We start from the raw sequence: 27,773 nt of genomic DNA on the forward strand, positions 1-27,773 counted from the left end.
ACATACTAGCCACCATGGACATTACTTCTCTATACACCAACATCCCCCAAGCGGCTGCCCTTTCCTGCATTGAGTCAGTACTCAATAAAAGACCTGCCCCATCTAAGGTCCCAACGGAATTCATTATTGAACTTCTTGGTGTGGCAATGACTAAGAACTATTTCAACTTCCAGGGTCAATTCTATGTGCAAACTAAAGGTGTGGCGATGGGAGCAAGTTTTGCTCCAAATTTAGCCATTATTTACATGAGTGAATACGAACAACAATTCATCATGAATGAACACAACCTCTACAGGAATCACATAGTCCTGTGGCGTCGTTATATAGACGACGTTCTAATGATTTGGGAGGGTGAGGAAGAACAACTTACATCCTTTCATCTCTGGCTGAACACATGCTCTAGGGACATTCAATTTACACTTGAGTCCAATAGAGACCAAATCAACTTTCTTGACATTTTAATTAAAGCAGAGTCCGGCGAATTACACACAAGCCTTTATAGAAAGAGTAGTGAGGGAAACACACTTCTTAAATACACCAGCCACCACCCACGCAACCTCAGGGACAATTTGCCCTTTGGCCAATTCCTGAGGTTGCGTAGGAATTGCTCTAAGAAAGAGGATTTCTTTGCAGAGTCAGCAGGCCTTCTCACCAGACTAATTGAACGTGGCTACCCAATCAGACTGCTCAAGAAAGCACGTAAACGTGCTTGGCACAACCACAGGGAGTTTTTATTGGTCCCAAAACATAAAGCCAATACAAGTGAAGACAGGATTGTTTGTGTGACCACCTTTAATACAAAAAGCAGTGCCATCAAGAAGACGATTAACCAACACTGGCATGGATGAGTTGGGTAATATGCCACCGCCTTTACATGCTTTCAGAAAGGGCAAAAACGTAAGGGACCATGTGGTCAAATCATTACTTCCGACACAACGTCCACAGGGTCAAACTACACTGTGGGGTATTCCACCGATCAAAGGGCACCGCAAATGTGGCCTTTGTAAAGCCTGTGCCATGACTGCGGAAATTACTGAATTTACACACAACGGTCAAAACTATACACTACAGGAACATAGTAACTGTAACACCTCTGGGGTAATTTATGCGATCATTTGCCCTTGTGGCTTTATGTATATAGGACAGACCACCCAGAAAGTCAAATGTCGTATCCTACAACATTGTAGCCGCATACGCTGTATGGTACAAGGCGCACCTCTAGTAGAACACTTCAGGAGTTTTGAACATACACCAGAAAGTCTGAAATGGTGGGTCGTTGAGAAGGTGAAACCCAATCCAAGAGGAGGAGATTTTGGTAACATTCTCAGTAAACGGGAATGTAGATGGATACATTCACTTGATACGATCACACGTGGCCTGAATGAATTTGAGGAGATAGGGAGACAGGTCTCAATACTGGGTATTGTGTGAAAACCCCCCCCCCTTTGTTGAACTTTAGGGATTCATACTTTATGGACCACACTAGCTTCCATCTTAGGTCCTAACATGCAGATACACTGTACACTATATCCTTATTGTGTATTGTTTATATTGTTCTTTAAAATTCCTATAACGTGACCTAATGGATCCCTGTATCAATGAATCACTGTTATCAATTTCCCTTGAAGTTAACATGTTTATCATTATATGTTGTAGCTTCATTCCATGCGTCACCTTTTTAAATTGTTTTTCTGATTTATGCATATTCTGTGTATATATTCTGTCATTATCACCCTTGAAGCAAACATGTATAACATTATATGCTGTATATTAATTCCTTTTAAATTGGTTCTCTGACTCACGTAGACTCTGTGTGAATACTTTGTCTTTACCACTCCAGAATGCCAGCGGTATTCACAATCAGGGATCGTACTCCCTTTCTATACATCCCACAGGAACCATCACACGCAGTTCATTAATGTATCCCCCTCGGGTCAACTGAATTAATTCCTCCCCTTCGCACGCCAGGACAAAATAATATCCCGGTTGGGATAGTCTTTCATCTCTGTTTGTTCCGTACCGGCGGCGTCATCCCCGTGCGAATGACGTCGCGCACGGTTTATACTTCGGAGTGGCGGCCGCTATCTCCCTTCGAGCCAATTCACTTGGAAATCGTTCGCGGCCGGACATAAGGTAATGACACTCACTGGGATTGAAGGAGACCTCGACCCCATTAGCCGCCTCTGGTTTATTTAATTAACTTACGCTTCTGCTCCTTGCAGATATGAACTTGGCCTTGAATGCCCCTGACACGGTTTGACTACAGCGAGAGACTGTTTACCTTTCGAACTTCAGCTAGGTAACTATATATTCACCTCCTTCCACCCTAGTGGGCATTATGTTTTTTGAATCCCGCATCCTTGAGGGATTGGTTAATTAATCTATCGCCTTTAACCATAGGCCTCTACATTGACGCACAATTATCGAGCGATTGCCGGGCCCAATATGTGACGGACCCTTACAAACTAGGACCCGTGTCTTATTGACCTTGACGGGTAAGCCTCAACCCGGTTGCCTTCTTTTAATTATTTATACTCCCCAATGCAATACCTGACTCACCCCCTTTTAATTCACCACTTAGATCCACATAGGAGTTGGTTGCCCCATTTTCGTCCTGAGGAAGATCCGCACGGCCGAGGCTCTAAATTACCCTCGCGGCCACAAGACGGATTGAAACGTCGACGCCCCTAATACCTGGTCTGGACCACACACGCTGTTTAAAACGTGCACCACAAGAAATTATCTCTGTGTGAATTGAAATTGAAAATTGTGTATTTACCATACATGTGGCCAGTCCCGATGGGACGGTGAATTATAACCGGTCCTTTTGTTCAGAAAATATCAACTTTTATCTCTCTTATGCCACTACTTTGAAGTCTTTTCACATTTCTTCTTCACTTGAGCACTTTTCTTCACGCACGTTCCATCTGGAGCAACCCTCTACAATGAATGATTAATGATTGAACAACTTTGATTTTTGAAAACGACTACATTAGTACTGTATACCATTGGCATGAAGAATTAAATGCATGGTTGAGTAAATATTGGGTATTGCATTCTTACTGTTTATATATAGTAACTGAATAATGTATCCATTACTTTGAGCGGGTGCGGCTGCACTTGAGAACGCTCATGAAAATTGTTAACTTTTGGAAACCAAAAGAGTATTGACTTATGCTTTTTCAAAGTAGGTCTAGGACCACTGTTTTTTGTATTGCATTATACCCAGGTCCAGTACCGTATTAGGGTAACCCCATTTCTATAATGGCCACCTTTGTGCAGGTTATGCCTGCGAGGGTTTCTATGTTAAATGTCTGTTAGTGACAAGTAATTAATGTTTGTTTTTTATGAATATATGTGTTTCATGTTAGTCGTATAACATCCTCTATCATTCTAAAACTATGTCCGAAAGAGAGACATTGGCATATAGCGAAGACTATATAGACAAACTCTTATTGGAACAAGGAGCTGGGACTTTCTTAGGTGGAACTACCACCAATATAGATCTTACACTTAATGAGAAAATATCAAAACTTGAACGATTAGAAAAGAAATTGATTAGAACACGTCTACATGGGCACACATTAGCAAAATATTTATCATCTAATGTTATCCCGGTAGGCCTACAGGTTAGAAACGAACCAGCTATCTTTTTGGATAACCCTAAGTTCAAAGAAAATTTCAGTTTTGTATCTAATAATTGCTCCAGGCACTGGATGGTGCTTGGGATTGAAACTGCAATCGAGGAAGTACAACGCCTGACTAAAGAGATCTCTGACTTGAAAAAAGAGATTATTGAGGACAGAGCCCTTAATAATGCGAAAGAGGCCTTAGAAAGACTGGAAAGAACGATCCGTGACTTTGACCTTTACACCCAGGCTACTAAATTGGACAAAGTAGCAAGAGACATTAGACTTTACGATAAAAAAACAATTTACCCTTATTTACAGGAGGGGTACTACGTGAGGGAGCAACAAGGCACCTACTCCAGCAGAGGCAGGGGTGGTTTTAGGAGATACACAACATTCTCTGGATCCTCACTAGGAAGTAGTACAGAGAGTGATACTGAACGCCCAGGCCCCAGCACTACCGCACCTGGCTCTAACAACACTTACACAGACCAACAGCCTTTTTTAGTAGAGGACCCATGGTGGACACAACGAGGGCGAGGTCGCCCCTGGGGCAGACCCAGGGGACCGAGAACACCAACATGGAATCAGGGCAGAGGCAGAATGAGGAGACAGACACATTTCCAACAGGAAACCCATGGGGATATTCAAACACGCCGACAACACTACAGATGGTAACGTACACGCCTGTCAATCCTGTAGTCAATCTGTCTGACTACATACTGGAACCTAATGAACAAGCAATATTGAGTAAAGGTCTGTCGTTTGTCCCCACCTCGATGCCCAACAACTTCCACCTTAAAGTAGAATTACATCAATTCTTCCGCAAAATCAGGTTGAAACACTACTTCCAAAAAATCCCCTTGAACCCTACCTTTTCTGGTAGTGGACTGAGACCCCCCTCCAAATTCAATCCTCCTACTCATCTAATGCCTCACAAACTTCTGGCGTATGAGCAGGTAGTGATGAGGGACATTGGCAATATTCTGGCCAAACGGCAGTACGTGAAGTACAACGTGAGCAAACAGGAGCGGCTAGCTCTCGAAACCTTAAAAACAAATACCAACATAGTCATCAAACCCGCCGATAAAGGCGGGGCCATTGTTGTACAGAACGTGGAGGACTACAGAAAGGAAATTCTAACACAGTTGTCTGTTGAAGGAAATTATGAAAAATTGAACCGTGATCCCACAAAAGAGATTGGTAACATCATAGCACGTATGACTGGCAAGGCACTAACAGTAGGCTATCTGAGTAAATTAGAACATGAGTATCTCAATAATAAATACCCTAGAATGCCCACTATATACACTTTGCCCAAGATACACAAGCGTATGCAGGACCCTCCTGGGAGACCGATAATATCTGGGTGTGGTTCTATTTTAGAACCGCTTTGCAAATATATCGATGTGTTTCTCCGACCCATTGCAGAGAACACCCCTACTTACCTTAGGGATACCATGCAGACCATCCAATTGGTGGATGAGCGTCCATATGATCGCAGTGTTAACATACTAGCCACCATGGACATTACTTCTCTATACACCAACATCCCCCAAGCGGCTGCCCTTTCCTGCATTGAGTCAGTACTCAATAAAAGACCTGCCCCATCTAAGGTCCCAACGGAATTCATTATTGAACTTCTTGGTGTGGCAATGACTAAGAACTATTTCAACTTCCAGGGTCAATTCTATGTGCAAACTAAAGGTGTGGCGATGGGAGCAAGTTTTGCTCCAAATTTAGCCATTATTTACATGAGTGAATACGAACAACAATTCATCATGAATGAACACAACCTCTACAGGAATCACATAGTCCTGTGGCGTCGTTATATAGACGACGTTCTAATGATTTGGGAGGGTGAGGAAGAACAACTTACATCCTTTCATCTCTGGCTGAACACATGCTCTAGGGACATTCAATTTACACTTGAGTCCAATAGAGACCAAATCAACTTTCTTGACATTTTAATTAAAGCAGAGTCCGGCGAATTACACACAAGCCTTTATAGAAAGAGTAGTGAGCGAAACACACTTCTTAAATACACCAGCCACCACCCACGCAACCTCAGGGACAATTTGCCCTTTGGCCAATTCCTGAGGTTGCGTAGGAATTGCTCTAAGAAAGAGGATTTCTTTGCAGAGTCAGCAGGCCTTCTCACCAGACTAATTGAACGTGGCTACCCAATCAGACTCCTCAAGAAAGCACGTAAACGTGCTTGGCACAACCACAGGGAGTTTTTATTGGTCCCAAAACATAAAGCCAATACAAGTGAAGACAGGATTGTTTGTGTGACCACCTTTAATACAAAAAGCAGTGCCATCAAGAAGACGATTAACCAACACTGGCATTTGGTGGCGGATGAGTTGGGTAATATGCCACCGCCTTTACATGCTTTCAGAAAGGGCAAAAACGTAAGGGACCATGTGGTCAAATCATTACTTCCGACACAACGTCCACAGGGCCAAACTACACTGTGGGGTATTCCACCGATCAAAGGGCACCGCAAATGTGGCCTTTGTAAAGCCTGTGCCATGACTGCGGAAATTACTGAATTCACACACAACGGTCAAAACTATACACTACAGGAACATAGTAACTGTAACACCTCTGGGGTAATTTATGCGATCATTTGCCCTTGTGGCTTTATGTATATAGGACAGACCACCCAGAAAGTCAAATGTCGTATCCTACAACATTGTAGCCGCATACGCTGTATGGTACAAGGCGCACCTCTAGTAGAACACTTCAGGAGTTTTGAACATACACCAGAAAGTATGAAATGGTGGGTCGTTGAGAAGGTGAAACCCAATCCAAGAGGAGGAGATTTTGGTAACATTCTCAGTAAACGGGAATGTAGATGGATACATTCACTTGATACGATCACACGTGGCCTGAATGAATTTGAGGAGATAGGGAGACAGGTCTCAATACTGGGTATTGTGTGAAACCCCCCCCCCCCTTTGTTGAACTTTAGGGATTCATACTTTATGGACCACACTAGCTTCCATCTTAGGTCCTAACATGCAGATACACTGTACACTATATCCTTATTGTGTATTGTTTATATTGTTCTTTAAAATTCCTATAACGTGACCTAATGGATCCCTGTATCAATGAATCACTGTTATCAATTTCCCTTGAAGTTAACATGTTTATCATTATATGTTGTAGCTTCATTCCATGCGTCACCTTTTTAAATTGTTTTTCTGATTTATGCATATTCTGTGTAAATATTCTGTCATTATCACCCTTGAAGCAAACATGTATAACATTATATGCTGTATATTCATTCCTTTTAAATTGGTTCTCTGACTCACGTAGACTCTGTGTGAATACTTTGTCTTTACCACTCCAGAATGCCAGCGGTATTCACAATCAGGGATCGTACTCCCTTTCTATACATCCCACAGGAACCATCACACGCAGTTCATTAATGTATCCCCCTCGGGTCAACTGAATTAATTCCTCCCCTTCGCACGCCAGGACAAAATAATATCCCGGTTGGGATAGTCTTTCATCTCTGTTTGTTCCGTACCGGCGGCGTCATCCCCGTGCGAATGACGTCGCGCATGGTTTATACTTCGGAGTGGCGGCCGCTATCTCCCTTCGAGCCAATTCACTTGGAAATCGTTTGCTGCCGGACATAAGGTAATGACACTCACTGGGATTGAAGGAGACCTCGACCCCATTAGCCGCCTCTGGTTTATTTAATTAACTTACGCTTCTGCTCCTTGCAGATATGAACTTGGCCTTGAATGCCCCTGACACGGTTTGACTACAGCGAGAGACTGTTTACCTTTTGAACTTCAGCTAGGTAACTATATATTCACCTCCTTCCACCCTAGTGGGCATTATGTTTTTTGAATCCCGCATCCTTGAGGGATTGGTTAATTAATCTATCGCCTTTAACCATAGGCCTCTACATTGACGCACAATTATCGAGCGATTGCCGGGCCCAATATGTGACGGACCCTTACACACTAGGACCCGTGTCTTATTGACCTTGACGGGTAAGCTTCAACCCGGTTGCCTTCTTTTAATTATTTATACTCCCCAATGCAATACCTGACTCACCCCCTTTTAATTCACCACTTAGATCCATATAGGAGTTGGTTGCCCCATTTTCGTCCTGAGGAAGATCCGCACGGCCGAGGCTCTAAATTACCCTCGCGGCCACAAGACGGATCGAAACGTCGACGCCCCTAATACCTGGTCTGGACCACACACGCTGTTTAAAACGTGCACCACAAGAAATTATCTCTGTGTGAATTGAAATTGAAAATTGTGTATTTACCATACATGTGGCCAGTCCCGATGGGACGGTGAATTATAACCGGTCCTTTTGTTCAGAAAATATCAACTTTTATCTCTCTTATGCCACTACTTTGAAGTCTTTTCACATTTCTTCTTCACTTGAGAACTTTTCTTCACGCACGTTCCATCTGGAGCAACCCTCTACAATGAATGATTAATGATTGAACAACTTTGATTTTTGAAAACGACTACATTAGTACTGTATACCATTGGCATGAAGAATTAAATGCATGGTTGAGTAAATATTGGGTATTGCATTCTTACTGTTTATATATAGTAACTGAATAATGTATCCATTACTTTGAGCGGGTGCGGCTGCACTTGAGAACGCTCATGAAAATTGTTAACTTTTGGAAACCAAAAGAGTATTGACTTATGCTTTTTCAAAGTAGGTCTAAGACCACTGTTTTTTGTATTGCCCCATTTTGTGGAGGCAATTAGTATCTGTCTGTGTTTGGTGGCCATTTTGTCTTTGTTTTCATGCCTCCTACTTCAGCAGACATGTGGTGGATGAACTAGCTTCCACCATTTTGTGCAGCCAGTTTGTGCTTCAATCCCTTTATTCCAATTTTAAAAGCCATTTTCTAGGAACATTGATAGAAAAGGCCTATAATAATTTTGTTAATTCTTTATTTTTTGATGATTTGTTTGAGCTTGTGGCTGATTATAGTACAGCGTTGTTGTTTTAATTAATTGTTTTATTGTTCCTGCCTGCCATAGAGTCTCCATGGGCTCTGGTGGGGCACCAGCAATAAGTTAATGTATTTTTGTTCAATTTCTGCCTTCCTCCACCTGCCGCCAATAGAGGCTCCATGGTTTCTGATGGGGCACCAGCAATTATTTAATGTGTTTTATTTTGACTTTTAATTACCTCCCATAGAGCCCACATGGGCCCCGGTGGAGCACCAGGAAATATTTAACATATTTTTCTTTTTTATTTCTGATACCCTACCACCTATAGGGGTCAAATGGCTTTATAGGGACACAAACTAACATTCTCTGTGTAATGTTGTCATGTGAAAAAATAGTTAATGCATGTTTTGGGTGCAAAATTGTTAACCATTGGGAATGATGATAATGATCACCTCACTTGTGTTACATTGTCTAGAGTCTTCTAATTGACCATGTTTTACTAACATTTTTATTGTTGCTATGATTGCATGTGCAGCAGAAGACATCACACATGGTACGGATACAGAGAGAAGTTTACACAGGAATTAGCTGACAATGACACCTGAGCCCTGCACTACTAAGTGCTTCTTCTCCTAGTGCTAAGTGCTAACTGATGGTGCTAAGAAGAGGGCCCCAGAGAAGTTAGTTCCTGCTTAGAAAGTGAGCAGTTGGGAGGAGAGGAAGCCTGTTACCACCACTGTTATCAAGCCCTCATGCTTATTTCAGGAAACGAGACGTATCTGCTTTATCATCCTCGGGTTAAAAAGAGGCTGAAAGAATCATTCCTGCATCAACAACAACACCACCACCAGAATACATGGCCATGCCCCTCAGTGCTGCACTAACTGCAGTATCAGCCCCACACCGAAATCCGGGCAGGAAATTCAGCAACAGGAGCCACAGTCAGCAACAGATCTTCCAGAATCAGGAGCTGACCTTAGGTTTCATCTAGTAGGTCATACGCCTCTAAAAAATTCAAGAGTTTATTATTACCAAACTTCTCCAGAATTTTACTAGGAGAAGAGAATGAGCCTACATTTACTGTAGGATCAGCAGAGGGCTTCTTCAAAAGAAGCACCCAAGTGACTTTTTACAGTCTGGGGGTACGGTCACCATCTGCAACGATTGATTGCATATAGTTACTAGTGCACCAGCCACATAATCAGCAAGCTGCTTCCAGGCCCAAGTAGGTAGAGGGTCCAACATTGAGCTATACACAATTGAACCAGCTATCCTGTGAAGCTCATTCTGTGATAGCGGCCAAAATCATCAGCCACTCCTGCTAAAAGGTCAGTATTTGGACTAGTCAACAAGTCTTTCTCTATCGAGTAAATAATAAGCTGTGGCTAAGTCTCGTTAGAGAAGGGTGCAATAGTATTGTCACTCTTCTTCTCAAAATAAGCAGCTAGGTCCTCATGCAGAGATTGGGAGAGCTTAATTTAATAAACTACACAGGCAGGATTTAATAGATTTTTTGTTATTGAAAAAATTGTCCAGATAGGATTTGGGGCTGTCAGAATGTCAATTGCAAGATATTTAGCTTTGGTATTCTTAATGTGTTTAAAAAAAATATTTTCTGAGGGCTTGCTTATAGTCTGATTGTAAGTCTGTTGCAAAATTCACATGCTATTCTCTTTCCAATTTCTCACGATGACTTCTAGCAGCCAAAGTTAATTATTTAACCATGGAGCAGATGGACGCTGGTGAAGTCTGGGACATCTTAAGGGCCAAACATATTTATGGAACCCCTGTCTGGAACAGCTTTACATTTCTGATCAAATTTCAGCTTTTTCATGCCCTCTTTGTACAGGTGACCAACACTGCACAGACACACTGGTTTAAATTCTAAGTGTGTTTCTATCTAATATTCATGTATAGTGATGTGTGTTTTCAATATTGTAATATAGCAGCAGCTCACTAGTATTATTGCAAATAATCTCTGTGACCGAGATCCTGTTTTGATCTAAAAGTAACATTTTTATTGATGTTGCATGGCTCTGAAAAACAAACATTTATCTGCAAAATGTGTTATAATTTCGAATTAAAAATATATTAGAGGAAAATATTATTTAAAACAATTTATGTTTGAGAATTATTCAAGGTTCTAATGACAGGACTGTGTGGAGAACAGAGCTAGATCTATCAGGGGACACTCTGAAAAACTGGATCCCTGGGCTAGAGCCCTCTTTACCCATCCCTTAAAGCGTATCGGAGTGGAGTGGCATATATGTTTCTGAGGCAGAGAGTTAGCAAGGGATTTTGTAATCCACCTCTTATAATTATCATAGCCCTCAACCACCATGTCAGGATTGCCTACGGGGAAGGAGTATTGTAGACATTTCCTAACCTCTTCTGCCACTAATTTAGACCAGGACTTAGTTAGTCCCATACAGGTCCTGCTCCTATCTCCTATCTAGGCCACCTGGTTGGATACTGTCCCCTGATCTTAAATAAAAAAGAGACTCTTGAATGATCCAACCATACTTTCGGACATATCTCATCCAGTTTAATCAATTCAAGAGAAGAAAACATTAGGTCTGGCGTATGGCTATGAATCTGAATTAGTCCAGTTACTAATTGATAAAGTTATAACTCTGCCATTGAGTTTAGCAAATCTACAGAAGCCGAAATTCATATCTACAGAAGCCGAAATATCCGAAATTTCTGCCCAAATTTTAAAGTCAGCCAGCACAAAAAACACAGCATAGATAATAATTAAGAGCAAGATAAGATCAATGAAGGCCTGTACAAAATTAGTACATGGTCTAGGAGGAACATGACAAACTACTCCTGTTATTGAACTTGAGGCTGATAAGCTCACAGTGAATCCTAATAGTTCACCCATTGAAAAATACTTTATGACAAAAGTTTTTAATTTCAAATGGCATTTAAAAATAATAGCCAGGCCTCCACCCTGACATGGAGGTGCAGAAGAAGAGCAACTTTATACCCTTCCAAGCGTAGTTCTCCTAGGTCAGGGTTCGAATTAGGGGTTGTCCAGGATTCCATGACAAAAAGAATATCCAACCAGGCAGTTGACATTAAAAGATTGATCTCCAACACATGCATCACAAGTGAGTGTGCATTAATAAGCCCGGATTTCAAGGTCAAGCTACACGGACTGGAGAAAGTTAAACTATCAATTGACTGAGGGGTATGGAGATACCTGGACCTAATCTTGTAGATCTAAGTTCTAGTATAATGTTGGAAGCTGTTATCACCTAAGCTTTAGATGCACCCTTGATGGAGAAATGGGTATCATGGCTGGCATTAAGCGTGACTTAAGTATTGTGCCAAAAAAGAAAAAAACTGGAACACTAACCAGCATGGTATCCCTGTTTGGGGAAACATAACAGAGTTATGCTCCCACAGAGGGCATTCAGCTCACAAAGTTTGAGCATAAGGTTCAGGGATAGATAGAAGTTGCCAAGCCAATCTTGGGTGGATTTCTTACACTGCTCAAGCAAGACACAGAGTGGTTGGGTGAAGAGCAGTAAAGGAAATAGTTTCAAAGGGCTGTGTAACCTGATTTGGAGAGAGCACATGCTCAGTTGGCCTGGGCAGTGAACTTCGCTTCGTTCACGAGGTTTGCGGAGTTATCTGCACTTCGCACTCCACGGAGCTCGCGGAGTGCAGAAAACTCCACTTCGTGATGTGCAGCGGAGTTTTTTCCCCGCTCGTGATCGCAAACGGTAAGATCGCGAACGCGTGCTGCTGCTCGGGTAGAATTTCTACTCGAGCTGCAGGAATACCAGCACAAACTGCAGTTTGCACTGCACTCCGCTACTCGTGGAACTTCGCAGAGTTTTTTGTAACTTTGCAGATTTCTGCATAGCAAAACTTCACGAACTAAGCCCAGGATTATTTATTGCTCAGCACTTCACAGTGTTGTGGCAGCACTTGATTGACAGTAAGCTAACTGACCAAGAGGAGCTTGCAAAGCAGGCAGACCTCTGAGTCAGAACCAGAGTATCCAAGAAATCTGGGGGGAATCCCAAAAGGGGTGGTCAGGAATGGATCCCCAACCAATGAAAGTGGGGGGAAACAAAAATAACAGAACATAGTTTTCCAAAGGCCCCAAAACAGTTCACAAGGGAAGGATGCCGAGACTGACCAGAAAAAGAATGGGTTTATTGGCAAAAAGACAGGAAAGTGTGTCCCCAGGTGCTTTGAGTGCTACAGATGTGGGCATAGAAATGGGGATGTCAAGTGTCCCAAGAGGGCACAGCCCACCAATGATGACAAGACCGAACGGGTGGCCAGTTCAACACTTGTAGAAGAGATTGTAAAAGTTAGTATGGGAGTAGAGCAGAGGGTGGTATCCCTGTATGACAAACATATGTTGCTCAAAGCTCACATTCCTGCTAATACTTCCAAGTATAGGCAGTGAGTCACCATCAATAGTCAGAGGGTGGAGGCTCTAGGGTACACAGGAGCCAGTATGACTACTGTAAGGTGTCACCTGTTTTCCTCAGAGCAGGTAATTCCCAATACATACTACCAGGTTGTGGTAGCGGACAGCTGTACCAGTCACCACCCAGTGGATTTTGTTCCCTTTCAGTGTAGGGAGGGGTTTCCGAGGTTCTCTAAAGGTAGATGTGCATCCTGCCATGCCTGTAGTTTGTCTGCTAGGAATTGACTTGGAGCACGCTGACTGGAAGGATGTTACACTCAGGTCCCACCTGGAGATGCTAGGGGTGCTTGGCGCACCCACTCACTCACCCACCCACGTAGCCCAAAGGGGTAGTCAAGGAGACCTGGAGCCAGGAATAATAGCCAAGGTAGCTGCCAAGAAGAAGAAGGGCGAGGTTCATGGAAAGCCTGCACTTGAAACTCCCATAGTCCAGGAGGAGGCTGCGTCTGAGGGTGACACATGGAGCAGAGAGGGGAAGACATTGCAGCCCGGGGAGACCTACCTGAGCTGGACGGATGGAAGGAAAGTTGATGGTGGGACCATCAGAGAGGAGTTCTGTAGAGCTCAGAATAAGTGTCCATCTCTTGAGAGCTTGATGTGTCAAGGTGAGACCTAGCCAGCTTGTGACATCTCTGGAGATCACCACATCTATTGGGAGAATGACCTTCTATACAGTGATCCTAATGGTTCCTGAGCCTGGGGAACTCATGTGATGGTGCTCTATTTATGCCACAGACCCTTCCTACAGGGTCTGGCTCATGATATACCCCCTGGCCAAACATCTGATGCATGACACGAACTTTGCACACTAGGCTTTTCACCAACTTTTATTGGCCCCAGATGAAGACAATTGTCACAACAAAGTCTATGCAGTTCCTTTTGGTGGAAAGATAAAGAATATGAGGTCAGTTGTGAACTGGGGAGCCAGACTGGGAAGTATGTTTTCTCAGGAGCAAGAGCCCTCACATACCCAGAAGGGTGTCATGCTTCATCATAGTGCATGCTTCTCAGGTCGGCGCTGCAATGCCATATGTTAAGTGTGGGTGTGGAGCTACTGGTGTAGATTGGAGTAGGTAATGTGTGTATGTGTAAAAAATGTGTATTAAAAAAGACTAAGTAGCCCTCAAAAGAATCTAATGAGTGAGTTCACTTGTCTAATTCAAATCGTGGTAGCTATCAAAAGAGACAATGATCTGTGATAGCTCAGTGGATCTACATTTTTCTCACAGTTATAACTCACTAATGATCTTGTGTCAATACATAGGGACCAACGTTCCCTAATCTACATAGTGGTTGGAATCTAGAAATGTGTAATTCCAAAAATTCTTAATCACAAGTAACCAAACTTTGTATAGGTAGATACCTTCTTATAATTAGACTAAAGGCAACCCAAATTAGGTAATGCTGATGCCTTCACAAGTGAGAGCTAATTAGCATGAGAGTTATAGAGCAGTGTCTGCGGGGTGACATACCCAGTCTCTGATTTCTTGGACTTTCCTAGATTTGGAAATGCAGAACTCTAGGTTCCAACCACTGTGCAGATTAGGAACGTTGGTCCTGATGAATTGTCACAAGCTCATTAGTGACTTATAATGGCAAGAAACACTCAGTGGCAGGAGCATGGTGCAGCCCCACTAAGCCAGGATTGAGACTATACTGATCTGAGAACCCCACCAAACTAAGACAGAAGTGAGGGCCTTCCTGGGCCTCACGGGTTGCGATAGGAGGTTTGCCAAGGGAAAGGGTATTATTGACTTCCAAGAAGCAGACAAATAGGGTTATCTGGACAGAAGCTTGCCAGAAAGCGTTTGATACCCTGAAGGAGGCCATGTATACTCTACCAGTACTCGAGGCCCCCTTACTTCTCCAATGTAATGTAATGTAATGTAAAAGCGTACTTGTATAGTGCAACTATCACTCCAAGGAGCATCTTGCTGGTGATACGGAAAGACCAGAGATGGAAACAGAGCTGAGTTTATAGTGTAGACAGATGTTTCAGAGCATTGCACAGGGGCTGTACTATCACAGTTAACTGAGGAGGGACTAGACCAAACTTTATTCTTAACAAGTAGGAGGTTACATGGGGGTGTCGTCAGCCGAAACAAGATGGTCAATGGGTTTTAGGAGTGCTTCGTCGGGAGGCTCAAGATCCATACTCACCCGCCGCCATCTGCTCCTGACTAGCCCTCGCGTAGCCTGGAATTGTGTATGGAGAGTAGTGCGGCGCCACTGGGTTCTCTCAGTGGAGTACCCTGAGCCTGGGAGAGCCACCTTGCCTGTGCACCAGGCTGGACTAGGCCCAGTTGGAAAGTGACAGGGACGGAGGGGAGAGGCAGTGGACACTGTCTCCCACTCACTGATGGACTCACTTGGAGTGGAATAGTGGAAGTGGAATTGGAAATAGGGGTGAGGCGGGTCCTACAATTGGCTGATTGAGCTCACTGTGACTCTGGGTTGAGAGCTCCTTGAGGGTGGAGTCACATGGATTGGCGTGAGTCCCCATGGAGTCTACTGTGGTGCCATACCGCTTCAGGTGGAACTCCTTCTGAGGCCTATGCCTCTCTACCTTGTGGGACTGCTCATGCAGCCCCATCACTTGGATCGTATAATGTGTAGGGACCTCCTGGGTCCAGCTTGGCTGACCACTCTCTCTACTGCACTCCCGGCACGAGGAATTCAAGCACGGGTGTGCTAGTAGATGGTGGATGGACCTTGACCATGGGTTGCAGGGGAGGAGCAGGGCCTCAATAGGAGCAGAGCCAGAATGGTGCCACGATGGGCAGCTCTGACCAAGATGTTCCTCTGGATACATCCTCGTCAGCGACGGGCATAGATCTTAAACTAGACAAAATACTCATAGCTATTGCAGATACTCAGCAAAATCTGCATACTTGGGTTGATGCTGTTGCAATTGAACGAGGACTACCCTGTGAACACCAGCGAAAACTGCCTGATCGCGGCACAAATACTGAGCAGGGGTTCACAGAGCACAGTCCGACAATGAAGGAACTGGTGAGTCATGCCCGCTCCCTCACTACAAAGGTACAGGAACTAGAGGCTGGGCAGACGATTCAGAAGGGCGTTTGTGCCAAAATAATCTCTGCATAGTGGGCATTCCGTAGGAACAGAAAGTGCTGATCCTGTGCATTTCTTTGAGACTTAGTTGTCGCAGAAGGTAGCTCCAGGCCGGTTGTCCCTTTACTTCCTAATTGAACGTGCCCACTGGGTCCAAGCGCGATGACTGACAGCAGGGGCCCCCCTAGGTCTGTGGTGGCCATCGTACTGAACTACAGAGACAAAGACACCATATTACAAGTGGCCACGGAGATTGCACCACTTCAATATGTAGTTGTTTATCTTCCAAGACTATACCATGATGGTGCAACGCCATAGAGGTGAAGTGCCGGCTACGACAGGTCGGTCTACGTTACTCTCACTTCTTCCCAGCGAAGCTAAAAGTCATGGTCATGCACAAGAGCTACTTTTTCAAGAAATCCGGAGATGCCTGGGACTGGTTAGAGCAGCGGCAGTATGAGACTTCTGCTCCATCCTTTCCTGCACGGCAGTGGTGTGCAGCCCAGACTCTGCGGGAACTGACGTGGCTGTAACGCCAATGGTGCAGAAGTTCATGAGGCTTCCACCCCAGAGAAGGTGAGGAAGGCACAAGCTGAAGCCCTGAGGACAGCAGCTGCACTGTGGGTGGACCGCAGATCGCCATCTGCTCATGCTTCCAAGAATGGCGTGTCTGATACCGATTGCACCCGCTCCACTGACAGTGCACCCTGGATGATTTTGCCAGATGTGACACCGCAGACTACAGAGAAGAACCTGTGATAGCCACTCAGCATACTTTATTCCGGATGACCTGCTTGTGACAGACTCCTGATCATTTCTAGCAATAATTGTGACTTAATGGGCCTCCCGATGAACTAACTCTAAGTGTGCCTCAATGAGAAGAGAACTGTGAATAAGTTGGCTGCTCCAAAGACTTCCTCCTGGGCGATATTGGTGTGTTCAAGTGCACACTGAGGAATATCCCATCCATGGGAAGGTTTTTTACTTGTTTGGGGGATCACATATTCTGGGGTTGCCCTGGGTAGGGAGCTGTGGGTTCTATTCTTACAGTTTATAATCTCATGGGGTGCACTGTCTTATCCCTTTTCATGCAACGCTACTCATGTGTTTTACTGTGAACCTTCTGTTCTGCAGCGTGGAGTCCACCCCCTTATATTGCATTGACAGGATGGCCACATTTGGCATAATTAAGTGTAATGTCCATGGCATGGACACTGCATTTAAAAGAAATGCAGTCCAGAAATACCTTAGAAGGAGGGATGCACAAATTGCTTTATTACCAGAGACCCATGTGGTGGGGGAGAGGACCCCCGACTGTAAAAGCGCTGGCGGGGACAATGCTTCCGTACCAGCTATTCTGGTTTTGCACAAGTTGCATTGGTCTGCGTCTGACCGGAAGTCCCCTTCCGACACATAGGGTCAGAGATCGATCCGGAGGGCCACTGTGTGATTGTAGAAGGGCAACTGGATGGCAGAACAGTCCTGTTGGGAAGCATACATGGCCCTAATGTGGCACAGCCTGCTTTCCTATTGCGACTATCCACAATACTGACTAAATTTACTCATATTCCATGGATACTTGGTGGAGACTTCAATTATGTGCATGATACGCACCTGGATTGCTCACATCTACCACTCCCAACCTCCCCAGTGGTAGTATCTGTGGCTCACTTCTCTCAATGGCTGCAGCACTGGTCTTTACTGGACTGTGAAGATCGCTGCATCATGACTCTAGAGAGTTCTCCTACTACTCTTCCCCACATGACTTGCATGTTCAGCTTAGCCCGGATACTTTGTGAACCAGCTACCAGGCTTCTGGCCAAGAGCTGGAATATATAGGGAAGACTTTCTCTGTTCACAACCCCCTGCAGATACAGTTGGAGTAGGGAGCACCATGACCACCGACCCCATCTGCTGTTTGCAGCCTGCTTTGCTAGAAGGCCTGGTTTATTGGAATGCTACTGATGAGTCTTTGTCCCTCTATCTGTCCGAAAGTTGGGGTATATCCACTTCTAAGTTAATAAACTGAGAGGCGCTCAAGGTTGTCCTTAGGGGCCATTGTGTTCACGCTGTCATAGGGGTGAGGGCAGACTCCAAATCGACCTGATCCACATTGAGATGTCCCTGATCAGGCTGGAGGCTTAAGCCCCAGCTGACTGTGTGACACCGGGAGCATTAACAGAGGCACTAGGTAGGCACGGCCAACTCACTGAGCAGCTCTGCTGCCTAGATTTTCTTGTGTACCAAGCAAAAATGCATGCCAAGGGAAACAAATTGGGTCAGTGGTTAGCTTGGCTATTGCGCAGTGCCACTCCGACTTCACTGATTACAGTGGTCAGACTTGCTGGTGGCAGGCGGTCACGAATCAGGTAGACATACATAAAGGTCATTATCAAGCCTTATGTGATCCATAATTTGTGGATTGACAGGATGCCTTTTTACACTTCCTCATCTCTGTGGCGTTGAGTGTGGTGACTCCGTTGGACAGGGAAGAGCTTAATGCACCTCTCACATTGCCAGAGATAAAGGAGGGCCATATGGGGTGCAACGACCAGCAGGGGATCCAGGGCTCAATAGCTTCCTAATTCAATTCTATAAGGCATACTAGTCCCACCTTGCCCCTCCATTTCTGGACCTATACCACAAGGCCTAGTCGATGGGTCAGCTCCAACCCACACTGCGCAAGTCTCCATTTGTATGCCTCCCAAAGCCAGACAAGGATCCCTTGGAGTTTGCATCCTACCGCCCACTGTCCATGTTGGGTATCGGACGATGAGATTTTGAGTAAGGTCATAGCGGGCTGACTATACAAGCACATGCTGCGTTTGGTGCACCAATATGGCTTCGTGCCTGGGCAGTCCACCACCCTTAATATAGGTTGTTTACACATAGAGATGGAGCTTTCTTCATCACAGTGGTCATATGCTGTGTGCATGGTACTGGACCTTGAGAAGGTTTTTGACACAGTAGAGTGAGGGTACTTATTTTTAGCCTTTTCCTCCATTGGTATTACGGTGAAACTGCACAGTCTAATTCGTCTTCTGTACATCGAACCTGTGACACTGAAGTACTGGGTATTTTAAGCCCAGCGGTGCAGGGGAACACACCCTATGACTTCGGGGTTCTTCCTGTTTCAGACATACAGAAACACAGAGTCTTCTGGGTGAAGTCAAAGATCAGTTTATTGGCTGCAGACCAATTACAGGCGTCCTAGAAGTACAACAGCGTGTATGTTCTCAGGAGACTGCTGAAAATCACAGAAACAGGCTTCTCCTTAAATACAGAATTTCCTGCCTCAGGCATACATTCCTTAGTTTATGGTATGGTCATTCAAAGTATACATTACAAAACGAAAAGGCAGAGTCATGATGACCATCCCACATTCCAGTTAAGCAAGCCCGGAATAATTTACCCAGCAAGGCTCAGATCCCACATCAGATATCGATAGGCCCCAATAAACATGGGCATCTCCTGTTTTGGGAAACAAGCCATAAAGCAGGAACAGTCAGGTGAGAAAGAGATTAGCTGGAGGCTCGTGTAGGATGAAAAGACTTTATGGTGTGTCAAGCCCTGATGCTAATCACAGGTGGCCAGAGGACGGGGAACTCGTGAGACCAGTTTGACCTGGGGCAGCGGAGCCAAGCTGCCCAGGTCACAGAAAAGTCAAAGAAAGGCACATGTGCTCTAAAAGGCCTGTTTTCGCTTCATGCTATATAGCCTATGTGAGGGCAACCATAAGATGGCCACCGCTCTAAAATGGAACCCACGTCGTGATGTATAATAGCGTATACACAGTGCATTCATAGCTAAAACGTTACACAAAGCACTTGTACATACCGCATTAACCATTCGCGGTTCACTAATATCGGGATAGACAGGGGTAGGGCCCTGCCTCCTACGCGGTCCCAAATTCTAAAGTACGACAGACCCTCCTTTTGCCCTTACATAGGCAATAACTATACTCATTTCAATCCGAGTCTAGGTCAATATTCACGAAGTCATGGAGATGTTGCTGTAGCATCATCCTATTACTTAGCTCGTCTCTCGATACAGGTTTCCTTACACATAACGTAGCACAGAGGCCACATATCGCAGGAGCACACTGTATGCACAGACAGAACAGGAAAAGGATGGCTAAGATCATTCCAATGACCATCAGAACTTTCCAACCCCAGGCAAATATCAGTTCCCAGAACCACCCCACCAGTGACCAATCTCCTTTATCCACGTGTATGGACTCAGATATTTTATGTAGTTTGGAGATGGCTTGATAAACTGTTGGAGCATTGTCTGGTATGAAAATGCAACAACTGGATTGGATAACCTTGCATACCCCACCGCGGTCTGCAAGTATGACGTCTAGAACCATGCGGTTCTGCAAAGTCATGAGGCGATCCGCTTGGAGCTCAGCTGTCAAATTACCAAGGGCACCAGCCGTAACATTAACAGTGGATTCAACCACACGAGTCAGTTGTCTCAGGTTCCTACTATTGACCATAGGTCCCCAAAACGGCAGGAAACCCAAAAAGAAATCTCCCGCTTCCTGACCGGCAGTTTCTTCCTTACTAATCACGCCTCTCACAACTCTGGTCTTGTGATAGTCAGAGGCGGCAGTAAATGTTGGCGGTAGCAGATTTGCAATATAACATGTGCCCGAGAAATCAGGGGGCAACCATGTATATGCTCGGTCATTGCAGATAAAATATGTACCCTTGGCAGCCAAAAACGCAGGGGAAAACTGCGACGGAAAAGTGTACGTTTCAGTACAGTCACTTCTTCCCAGTTGAGCTCTAGGATTCTGACCATTACCTTGCAAACAGAACCGACCTATGTGGGGTACGACCCAGATTGGGGATGAGATTTTCCGTTGTCTTTCACCTAGACTAATACTATACCCCGTCGCGTTCCACCCTACATAAGCTCTCAACTCTTCTTTGGGAATGGATGAGTATGCATCGATATCTCTACTCATATCGGCAACTCCTTTCATTAAAGCTTTATTATTGGTGCTAGGTCTGATGGAACGCGGTTGTCGCAGGGAGTACGCATCTAGTGCATAGAGAAACATGGTCTGGAATGCCCATGACGATCCATTGTAACTAAACGGCAGCACTAGATAAGGAATACCCTTATTAATGGTATGTGGCATTAAACCACACACCCAGCAATTGGTTGTATTCATGACTAGTTGGTGTTGGTGCAGGAGCTGAATAAACGAGTTATTCACAAACTCTGATCGTCTAACTTGTTCATGTTCAGGCAGAGGGTGAAAAGAGTGTGAGGAGATAGTAGGAGGAGGTATAGGCTGTACAGTGGGGGCAATGGGCTCTTGAGAGGAGAAAAATACAAATCCTATAGTAAACACTACCATACTACATAATACAAACAGGCATAAAAACACAAAACGTTTGCTTTTCATTATTTTACATATTCTTGCTTTAAAGTTCATTTCCTCAGTGAGTCTCTCCATCTTACAAAACTCCGTCCTCTAATCGTGCCGCTCGCGGCGGGTGAGTATCTTCTGCTAAGGAGTACGCCTGTCAGTCCAGGGAACGCCCTAGACCAACCAGAACCGTCGACCTAACGTCTTCGGCCTGTACCCCAAAGTCTTGGCACCGCGACCCTGCGGCTGAACCCGGATGGTGGTTCGAAAAACTAAAATCAAGAAAGTCCTTCAGATGGGAGAGCTCTGGTTATCAAAAAATAAAAAGGTAAAAGAAAAAGAATATTTATTTGTCCATAGGCCTTGGTCTCAGATTGTAATGGAGACGGCCAGGTACTGTTTGGTCTTGGAACAAGAGTTCAGGCTCTGTGGTGTCCAATCGAATTGACGGTGGCACAGCTTCTTGCAAAATATCGTCACTCTCCTGGTCTGAAGTTGTGCCTTTTATGCGTGCATCACTGAACGGCACAAAACGAGGTACAGTGTCTGTTTCAGAGTCTGCGATACCCTCCTGGACCCACTGGTCATACGGCAGAGGCAAAGGGATCCTCTTCACATGGGCGCCGTGGATCCAGTTCTTCTTCCCCTTTACTCGAACAGCTGATCTTGTAGATAGGAGTACGAGATGAGGGCCGATCCAACGAGGCTCATCGTTGCTCTTGCGCTGAAAAGTTTTCACCAAGACCCACGTGCCAGGGTCGATAGGGTGTTCTGGAGCCTCAGAGGCCGGGGGGAGAGTATCATGCACCTGTTGGTGTAAAACACGCAGTTTAACCGTCAAATCATACAAGTAATCAAGCAGTACTGGGTGTTCGATTTCACTGAATTTCATCGGTCTTGGCACACCCCATACATTGGCCGGGCGGCCAAAAACAACCTCATAAGGAGTAAGTCCCACTCGTGAGTGCACGGTCATTCTTGTGGATAGGAGTGCTAAAGGCAGAGCGTCAGGCCATTTAAGACCGGTGCTCGCCTGGATTTTGGCCAATTTAAGTTTTAGAGCGCCGTTGTAGCGCTCTACTAATCCAGCTGATTGGGGGTGATTTGCAGCATGGAACTTTTGCTTTATACCTAGTCCCTCACACACATTCTTCATCACTTGGCCCACAAACTCACTCCCATTATCACTCCACACCATTCTTGGCATTCCAAACCTAGGGAAAAATTCCTTCACAAGGGCTTTGGCTGTGGATAGAGCAGTGTTATCTTTTAGAGGATAGGCCTCTATCCATTTTGAGAAAGCGCAAACAACCACCAATACATATTTCAGGTTGTTGCACCTTTCCATGTGGATAAAATCTAGCTGCAAAACTTCAAATGGATATGATGGAGGCGCAAAATGACCAGCTGGAGTTGGGGTTCCCCTACCAGGGTTGTACTTCAAGCATACCATACAATTCTTGACCACATTCTCTGCACACTTAGGAATTCCAGCATTCTGCCATACTGGAGCCAACAACTTACAGATTCCTTTCGTACTGATGTGTGCCATTCCATGTGCTATAGTAACCACTGGAAGCACATATGCATCAGGTAACAACCATCGCCTATGTTCTGACAAATCAATCCAACAACCATTCTCATCCAACTTACCCATACTTTCTCTCCACTTGCTCAATTCTTTCTCTGTGGCTTCAGCTTGAAGGGACTTTACACTTTCTATTGTGTTTTCACACATTCCAACATCACCAACCCATCTGGCAGGGCCTGCAACATACATTTGAGTCTTCACATCTTTTGCTGTTTCTTTCGCGACTTCATCAGCAAACGCATTGCCACGACCAACATCATCAGTGATTTTCTTGTGCGCACTGCATTTCATAATCGCAACTTGTAACGGTAGGGTCAGTGACTCAAGGAGATCATTCACCAACTTGCCATTCTGAATCTTAGCTCCATGGGAAGTCAGGAACCCACGTTCTTTCCACAATCGCCCAAAACTATGAGCCACGCCAAAGGCGTACTGGCTGTCTGTATATATGTTCACTTTCATTCCTTCAGACAACACGCATGCTCTCGTAAGAGCAATCAATTCTGCTGCTTGAGCCGAATTCTGTGGCACACGCGCAGTTTCAACAATCGTGTGCAAAGTCGTGATAGCATATGCAGCAGTCGTATCACCATTCGGAAGCTTAAAACACGAACCATCCACCCATAAAGTACCATCACACTCAGTTAGGGGAGTATCTTTGAGATCTACTCTCCCTTTCGTTTCTTCTTCTGTCCTGAACAGACAAATCATGTTGCTCAATCTCATCTAGGTCTGCTGGAATTGGTAATAGTGTAGCTGGATTCAACGTGTTGCATCTCTTTATGTGTATATGATTTGCTAACAGTGTCAGCTCATAACCAGATAATCGCGCACTAGTTAAGTGTTGTGTCTTGGTCCTGTTTAACAATGTGTCCACAGCATGTGGAACCATAACAATCAATGTGTTATCCATTACTAGGCCAGCAGACTGTCGAATAGACATAGCTGCAGCGGCTGTGGCTCTCAGACAACTTGGCAATGCCCTCGCTACAGGGTCCAAGGTTGACGAAAAATACGCGCATGGACGCGGTCTGTCGCCAAAAGGCTGTGTTAACACTGATAATGCGCAACCATCTTTCTCATGAACATACAATGTAAAAGGCTTGCTGTAGTCAGGGGCACCCAACACAGGAGCTGAACACAATGCTTTACGCAATTCCCAAAAACTTTTCTGACACTCTTCAGACCATGGGATAGGATTTGGTGTGTCTTTGCATGTTAATGCTAACAAAGGTTTTGCCAACAAGGAAAAATTAGGAATCCAATGCCTACAGTATGAAGTAATGCCCAAGAAAGCACGCACTTCTCTCTGTGTTCTTGGCACACTCAACTGTGCAATGGCTTGAATTCTTTCTGGGGTCAGTTTCCTTCCCTCCTTCGATAAGAGATGACCTAAGTAGGTCACTTCTTGTCGACAATATTGCAATTTTGAGAGAGACACTTTGTGATGAAAGGCAGACAAATGACGCAACAATGACAATGTAGCTTCTTTGCAAATCTTTTCAGTATCCGCGGCGATTAGTAAATCGTCAACATACTGAATGAGGAAAGCGCCACTGGGTAAAACAAGTGCATCAAGCTGCGCTTTTAAAGCTTGGCTGTATATTGATGGACTTTCACAGTAGCCCTGAGGAGCGCGTTTAAAGCGGAAGCTGCGACCTCCTAAACTAAAGCCAAAAATGTCTCTGCTCTCCTCTGCAATTGGGATGCTAAAGAAAGCATTCTTTAGATCGATCACTGAGAACCATGCAGCGGAGGCTGGAATCATAGTTAAGAAGGCAGTTATATCAGGGACAACTGGAAACTGTGGTACAACAATCTTATTAACCTCTCTAAGATCAATCACAAATCTGTAAACAGGTGGCTGTGAAGGGTCCGTTCGTTTTAAGACAGGTAAAACAGGACTATTGCAAACGTTGCCTCTTGTCTCTTCAATCACACCCTTTTTGATCAAATCGCTGACAATTTCTAACAACGCTTTCTGACCTTCATTGGAGATCTTATACTGGGGAATGCGTGGCAATCTGACATTGGCTTTTAAAGTGACCACATATGGCGGTATTTCCAAAAGACCCACATCATTGGGACCAGTGGCCCAAAGGGCATCCGGAAGGGATGACAATTCAGGTGGCATTGCCTTTTTAGACAAATACATCGGGGAAATCACTTTCTTGCCTAATGTAAGTTGTACTCCTGAGGGAGAACAATACAGCATGGCATGCAATCTTTTTAGCAAATCTAATCCTAGTAAATTTTCACCACAACCTGTCGTTAGGATGAGGGGTGCTTTTAGCTCGCAAGGTCCAACAGAAAGTGACATAGGACTAGAAATCGGGTTCCTAACTGGGGCGCCAGAAAAACCTACTGAGACATTTATTTCGCCAGACAAAGGCGCGCCAGGGAGTTTTGAATGCATGATTGAACTCTTTGCAGCACCAGTATCTAGCAGAAAGGGCTCCGTTACATTTGCTGTAGTTACTTTAACATAAGGTCCGCTCTGATCCACTGGCACTGAAACAACTCCCTCTCTCTGTCTACGGCTGTCCTAGTAATCATCATCTTCTACATTGTCGTCTTCCGCATAATAATCATTATTATAGTACTGAGCTGTATTACCAGTCGCGTTGGCTTGCTGATCAAAGATATTTATAGTATTTTGAGGTGGAAGAGGACGCGTGTTCTGGAGAACATTTCCACGCCCTCTGCCTCTAGGAGCTTGTTGACCACCTCTACCTCTTGCGCCATACGCATTACTGTTACGCTGCATTAATTTAGGGCAACTATATTTAAAATGACCTTCCTCTTTGCAATATGATCATTGGTTGGGACCTACAGGGATTCGTGGTTGATAATACCCATTCATTTGCTGATTATTCTGAAACTGTTGGGGCTGCTGATAGATACCTTGTGTTTGCCTATAATTACTCTGTCCTCCACGTGGCGGATAGGCCTGCTGCAAGAGGACCTTTGTGTTTAGTTCTTTCGTTTTCTTATCTGTTCTATCCTTCTCATATTTGTCTCTATTCTCATAATACTGTGCAGTAGCCAGTATTTGCGCTGAAGAGGAAACAGCCCAAGAACTTTCTGAGTCTTTTAATTTCTTACACAACTCGGGAAGTAGATTCTGCACAAATTTATCAACGAATAACCGTTGGCCACCTTCAGTGCTCATGTCTTGACCACTGTGGTCGATAAACGTTTCTTCAAACCTGGTGAAGAAATCAGACACTGTCTCATCTTTCTTCTGCTTGCATGCGGATAGTTTATCCCAATTTACGCGCATCGCAGGCATTATAGTTTTCATGTAGGTAATAATTCTACCAGGGAGCTCTGCTACCAAAGGCTCAGGTTTTGCACCACCAACTTGTCTAGCGTCTGCAGCAACGATATTAGCCCATGTGTCACCCAATTCTACAGCGTGATCTACATTACGAATGGATCCCCATAAAGGCTGTGGAACCACATTCCCAAACAGCATATCTATGTCGGCCAAATTCATGACACACGACTCTGCAGTTTGGGATAACTCCTTATAATAACCGGTAGGGTTTTTACGGGGGTCAGGCAATGTCTGTTTAAGTGCTATTACTTCAGATCGTTTCCAAGGGACATGCACCCAAACACGCTGAAAATGTGCTGGGACAGCTGGATTAGCATTCGGATCAGCAGGTCTCCAAACTGGGGGAACCTCACGCATCGGATATTGGCGCGCTTTTACCTCCTTCCCCACAGGGAAATCCTGGTCAAACAATGATTGCTGACAATCGCCATTTCTGAGGGACAGTAAAGTCGCAACTGCTTTGTCTACCTTGGGGCCCACAATTACACCTGTTTCGAAATCAAATCACACTCGACACAATTCCTGTGGGTTTGGGTTTGCACCCTTATCCTCCAATTCCTCACAGAGGAATTCACACATTTAATCAAAGACATACCTCTGTTTTGGGGCATCCCATTGATGAAAAACGTTAACAACCGATTCCACATCATAGAGTGAAGGGAAACCAATCCACCTACGCGCCAAATGATCTAACACCTCTTTCTCTTCGGGACCAGGTAGCTGACTGCGCAATTGCTTACGCTGTAAACCAGGTGTCGCACTAGATGACCCAAAGAGAGGCGACATTAAACTAGTAACTACATTAGCCAGTCGTTGTCGTGCTGAAGGAGAAGTTGAGGCAAAAACAGGGGGATAGACAGAGGGAAGAAAAACAGATTCAGATACAGGTACCTGGGTAGTGTAAGAAGGAGCGCCAGGGGAAACCGCTGGCGTGCTAGGCAAAGTCGCAGAAAGCGCGGGGGTAACAGGTAGCAAAACTGGCGGCCCTTGAGAGGGCTGCACTGCAGGGATAGGAGCCAGCTGAAGAGGAGCTGGCAGCTGCGGGAAGGCTTGCGGCATATTTACTAGAGGCTGCGCATTTACAAGCTGTGGAGGTGCGGTGGCATTTTGCGCATATGGGGGTGGCGAACTTAACAAATGCGACATTAGGGAATCTTTTTCTTTCTCTTTTGTCTCATCTTGCACAAGGGGTGACAAAACAGGGTAACATTTATCAATCCCTAGTTTGCGCTGTCTATGTAACTGTTCCTTCATTTGTTCCTCCTCATTATCTTTAAATTGCACAGCTGCTTGCATCACTGACATACCTCTCTCTTTCTTATTTCTTTTCGCTAGCTTAATTTCCTTCTGTT

The 27,773-nt window shown here is 44.8% G+C and overlaps 1 pseudogene across 1 annotated transcript in view; it reads left to right on the top strand.

The window, feature by feature from the left end:
* The first annotated feature begins 15,807 nt into the window (after positions 1–15,807).
* The window catches only part of LOC146834625 (vitellogenin-A2-like), a 130,778-nt pseudogene continuing 118,812 nt past the window's right edge, over positions 15,808–27,773 (top strand). Inside the window, exon 1 of the transcript XR_014960052.1 lies at positions 15,808–16,044. The product of XR_014960052.1 is annotated as a vitellogenin-A2-like (transcript). The remainder of the gene's footprint in view (positions 16,045–27,773) is intronic.

The sequence above is a fragment of the Triturus cristatus genome, chromosome 4_2, assembly GCF_964204655.1.
Source record: "Triturus cristatus chromosome 4_2, aTriCri1.1, whole genome shotgun sequence".
NCBI classification, from domain to species: Eukaryota; Metazoa; Chordata; class Amphibia; order Caudata; family Salamandridae; genus Triturus; species Triturus cristatus.